The sequence below is a fragment of the Elaeis guineensis genome, chromosome 1 (genome assembly GCF_000442705.2).
Source record: "Elaeis guineensis isolate ETL-2024a chromosome 1, EG11, whole genome shotgun sequence".
Taxonomy (NCBI): domain Eukaryota; kingdom Viridiplantae; phylum Streptophyta; class Magnoliopsida; order Arecales; family Arecaceae; genus Elaeis; species Elaeis guineensis.
In genome coordinates, this window is record NC_025993.2 from 81,226,425 (window position 1) to 81,232,291 (window position 5,867).

Sequence of the window (5,867 nt, forward strand, 5' to 3'; positions counted from 1 at the left end):
ACCTAGTCAAGGCTTATCCAAACATGGCAAGTTAAGGGATGCCCAACTCTTGAGCACCTCCTCCATATTTTCGTGCATGGATCACTAGAAAAGGGTGTACAATGTAAACCTTAAAAGCCACGAAAATTCTAAAAAAAATTTGGATAAATTCGGTGCAAAATTGAAAGAGTTTTGGATTTCTAAAACTCTATCTCATAGAATTCGAAATCCAAACTTATTCCTTTTAGATTTGATCCAAATCACCTTCCATGTAAGAAAGAAGAGAGGAGACCTTTTGTGAACGTGGGAGAGATCTGGGAGAGGGCTTTTGTCGCACAAAATAAGTGGAGATTGGGGTTGAATAAGAGAGAGGGCGTGGAGAAGGTTTATGTGGCGCAAGGTGGAATCCTAGTCCTACTAGGATTCTGTCTCATAACTTGTTTTAATTTGGTTTCCCAAACCAAATCAAATCAAAATTAGATCAACCCAATTAAAATAGGTCTTAACCTAATTAAGAACCTAATTTAATCAGATTAAATTAGATTTAAATCTAATTTAATTTTCTAATCAAATTAGAAATTAGATTGACCCAAGTCCTAGTTGAACTAGGACTAGTCTTTCCTTGCACTTGGCTTATCCAATAAACCAATTGGACTTGATCCAATCAAGCCCAAACCAAATCTAATTAAATCATATTTAATTAGACTTAATCTCAGCCCATTGGCTTAATCAAATTAAGCCAATTAGCAATCAAATTGCCAATCGATCCTCCTGCAACACTTGCACTGGGTTAAATGTCAATCGTATTGATTATTTAACCCTATAATGATTCTTAATCGTTGATCAACCATCCGATCGGATCATGAACTCTAATGTGTGTGACCTCATAGGTCCGAACCTAAGCCGGTAGCATAGAAACAAATTCCTATACCAATCGAAGTGACCATCTAGCAATGGTACCCGACGTCCGGATAGATCGAATGTGTAGAACAACATCCTTAGAACCCATGCGGATATAGTTTTCATATAATTCATCCCCTTGATTAAAATGATCATAGGACACCCCAGAGCTCAACTGTCAACTCTGATCAGGTTGTCCACATTGTATTTCAAAATATCAAATCCATCTGATGGATTACCCTGGCCAAGATTTTGCTAAATTGAAATACAGCGACTCATTCTTCTCCAACTCTTGGAGTGGTCAATCCCATCTCGATCACACTCTGACTTCGCAAGTACTTGACTGTGCCCAGAAGCCTTCCGTCCCTGAATTAGAAATTCAGTTAGTCCAGTACCAAAGCACAGTGAGTTGCTTGCAAGTCACTGAGGCGATCTCAAGTCTAAGGGACACTTATAACTATATCCCATCAGAGACATTCTCGACAGCAGAATACTCTGGAGTTGGTCACGTTCAATGACGATGTACCCTTACATCTCACCTGTATGCCATACTAGTGTCTCCACACTCCTTGGTTAAGAGGACAACCAACCCATATGGCCTACAGCGACCTATGCTCGATAGAAGCTGTCGTCCTTATTAACAGCTTATCATTTGGTCGTGAACAGTTTTAAGGACTAATCGATAAATCCTCTCTTTATCGATCTTAAATAGTCCTAAGGACTTCATCATAACAACGGAGTTCATTAGAAGATGAAAGCTTATAATGAAGACGCCAAATATATTTTATTTATTAACAAATCAATTATAATACTTGGTTGCTCAACTGCCAACAGCTTGACGATTGGCTTTTTGGGACACATTTCCCAACACTAATGACTGTCTTCAGAAGTCTCAGACATTTGTGCTTACTCTCTACTTTTTGAATCCTGTACTCTCCCACCTCCCCTCATCAGTGGAGTGGGATCTTGGATATCCTTACTTGGGTTTTTATGAATACTATCCTAAAGTAATATTTTTTTCTTGAGGAACTCTTGAAATATAGTTCTCTTTTAATCTTTTCCTGGTCTTGCCCTTGATGTGATAACTTGTTTTATTAATGATGTTAAGCTGGAACACTAGAGGCACCGGTAAACCCCAAAAAAAGAGGGCTATTAAAGAAGCCATCAAAAGATCCAAATGCTCGATCATATGTTTTCATAAAACTAAGTAGGATGCAATGGATAACAGACTATAAAAAGTAATCTGTGGTGCCATTCTTAATGGATGACTAGCGAAAGATGCAATCGATTTAGCGGGTGGCCTTCTCACATGCTGGGATCACAGGGATTATGATAGAAATTTGATCATGAAAGGCGACTGCTCTCTAACCATCCGCCTTGTCAGTAAGCACACTGGGTTTGAGTGGTCGCTTTCCAATATCTGTGGACCCCATAGCCATCAAGAGCGTTGAACAATATTTGTGGAACTGATCCCTATGAAAAAAGACATCACTCTTCCATGGATCCTTTTAGGTGATTTCAATACTACAAGATTTTTAGCAGATTGCAAAGGAGGAGTGGACACCCAGACAACTTCATACTTTTTAACAAATTTGTTGATTCACAATATCTGACTGAAATCAAACTTTCCAACAGACAGTTCACCTAATCCAACTTTAGGAAAATCCAACTTTGGCAACTCCAGACTGCTGTTTCACCTCTGTTGAATGGTTACACAAGTACCTGCTGACCAACTTTATTGCTTTAGTCTGATCCAAATCTGACCATGCCCATCTCCTTTTGTGATGTAGCCCTCAAAATCAAGGTAAATTCTTCTTAATAAGCCATTTCATTTTGAAAATTTCTAGCTCACTCATGCAGGTTTTGACAATATGATAAAAACTTGATGGGACATGGGATCTATTGTTAGGAATTTTCTAGCAATATGCATCAATAAATATGAAAAAGAGGATTGGAAGAGAAGAAAAGATCCAATCTTTTCTTCTTATCTGGCATCAACATGTATAGCGGAATCAAAAAAAAATTTTCAAAAACCACTCCAAGACCTGATCTTCGGAGTTCGTGATTGAAGAAAATCAAAACAAGAACATACTCACAAAGGAAAAAGGATTTAAAATAGATTTTATAATAAAAGGAAGAAGATCTCATTTTCTTGCATACTTTTCACCAGTAGATGATACTCAAACCTTTAGTTCTTCTAAAGCGATAAAAGTATCCAGTCTCTACAAGTATCCACATGGAGACAGATGGCTGATCAATAACTCCTTGGCTCCCTGGGATGCTAGCTCTCTTGCAGACCCTTGCTTGATAGAGGAAAAAATCTCAACTCTTTGAGAACTGCAACAGGACCAAAGCACCTTCAAGATCTCCCTTGCTGAAATTTCAGCACACAAGAGGAGGAAGAAGGACTTTGGGGCGTGGAGGAGGAGAGGAGGCTTGGGTGTGGAGGTTATTGAGGCATGAGAGAGCTCTCCAAAACCTTGGGTGGCAATCTTTTTATAAAGGCTTTCAACCCTAAATGCCGCCCCATATGTTTCCTTATATGGTTTGACGCCTATGGTTTCTCCAAGAGAGCCATATATGAGGTGCCACCTACCTCTTTTGGCTCAAGGGTGGCACCTAGGATTTCTCCCAAGAGAATCTTAGGGTGTAGCCCAATCCGAGTCAACCCAATTAGCCAGGATTCTGGTATCAAACATGCAATATGCTCAAACCCTTTGTGCACATGAATCCTAAGCCCAAATTGTCTTAAGCCTGGACCCAAATTCAATTGAACCAAATCCTATTTGATTCAAATTGAATTTAGTCATAATTAATTTGATCCAATCAAATTGAAATTTACATATTTGCATATTAGTCCTCCTTAAACTTACTAACCATTAGCGAGTAAGTCCTTGCTACTTGTAACAATTACAAGTTAGTCCAATTATCAATTATATTGATAATCTAAATTTTGTAATGATTTTTAATCATCATCCAACCTTCTGATCAGTCTCAATCTCCTATTATGCATGACCTCATAAGTTCTATTCTATCTTGTAATAAAATATACTGCGATCTCCATTACAACATCATTAGAACAAATCTAATTTTTTCTAATGAGAATTATCGATCATCAAGATAATCCTCATAGGTCCCACAATCCACCATGACACTTAACAGTATATAGTGGTAATTCAGCAGAATAGAAAGTGAACCTTTAGGTATAATTACTGTGTGATATAGTCCTTCTATCAGGGTTCCGACAAAATGAAGGTTATGAATCACTCGTCAAACTACAATATCTGTCATATGTAAGATTTATTCGATTTGAGTTTCTGATATAAAGTATGTAGAAACTTCTTTCCACTATTCACACTATCTTGATCAAGATTTTCTGAAATCAATCTCATAAATTACATAAGATCATCTTCTTTATCTACCAAGAATGATAGATTCTATTTAGATACACATTCTATTCTTACAACAAACCTACTATAGCCAACATGCCTTACGAGGATCCATTTGGTTAGGAACCAAGTTTATGCATAGTCAAACTATAGCAGTCTCATTGGGAATAGTCAAGGCACGATAGGTCTAAAAACTAGTCACACTACTATAACATCGAGTAAGTTGCTGATAAATGGGTAACCATCCAACTGACTTCTCATATTGGTCATGCTCGATATCCTTATTCTTAACAACCACCTGCACTCTCGCTTTAATATCTCTACACTATAAATTCGAAATTTATCTATCCAGAGAAAAGCGATTCATGCATTAATCTCAATAGATTAATCACCATCCCTATGATGATCCATCGATCAAAAATAATTCAAAAATTAATTATCAATGATACATGTCTCAAATTCTAACTCTTAAGAATATATGTCATTATCTTATTAATTTTTTGGATGATTTATGAATACAAAAATATGAATAAAAAATAATCTAATTTTATTTCATTAATAAGTCAAAAGATATAAATTATATTTTTAGAAAGTTTAAATGTATCAGCTTAATTGGCTTTTAAGGCATACATCTAACATCTATATCATCGGATACCGTTACAACTCTTATTTTGAAACTTCGATTGCTAAGATCGAAACTAAAGGCATGGAATTGATCAGATGTCGGAAACATCATTTTCTAGAAAAATATGTTGCAGGAAAGAATTGACATCTTGGATGCAAAAGAGGAAAAAAGAAGCCTTCTCCCATCCAAATAAGAGAAACGATCTAGCCTGAAAAATAAGCTGGATCTACTACTAACTCGAGAAGAACTTTTGTAGTAGTAGAGAGCTCAAACACAATGGCTAAATAATGGAGATTGGAATATCGGATTTTTTCATCTTTAAGCTAGCAATAGAAAGAGAAAAAATACTATCCTAGAATTAAAGCATGAGGGATCAATGGTGATAGATCTACAATAACTACATAAATATTTTCATAATCATTTCAGTAGCCTGATTGAAAACTCAGAAAAATCCCTTATCAAAGCTGACCGATAGTCACTCTACTCAGAAGGACCACTTCAATTAGATGAACTGGATGCACTTTTCACTAAAGATGAAAGAAAATATGTGGTCTTTCAGCTTACATCTCAAAAATCATCAGGACCAGACGGTTTTTCCTTTGCCTTCTGTAAACATTTTTGGTGTACTATCAAAGGTGACCTCATCAACATTTTTCAGAGTTTTTATAACTACCATATAACTCTTGAGAGATCGAACTATTCCTACATTACTCTCATCCCAAAGAAAGAATCAGGCTGTACTGTTAAAGATTATCATCCTATTAGCTTACTAAATGGAATCATTAAGATCATATCCAAGGTTCCATCGTCAAGACTTGCCATCAAGCTTGATAAACTGATTGCTGTGTCTCAATCTGCATTCATCTAGGGTAGAACACTGCTGGCCAATAATTTTGTAATAGCAAATGAGATCTTATCTCAGACAACCTCTCTCAAATATAAAGGAATACTCTACAAGCTTGACTTTGAAAAAG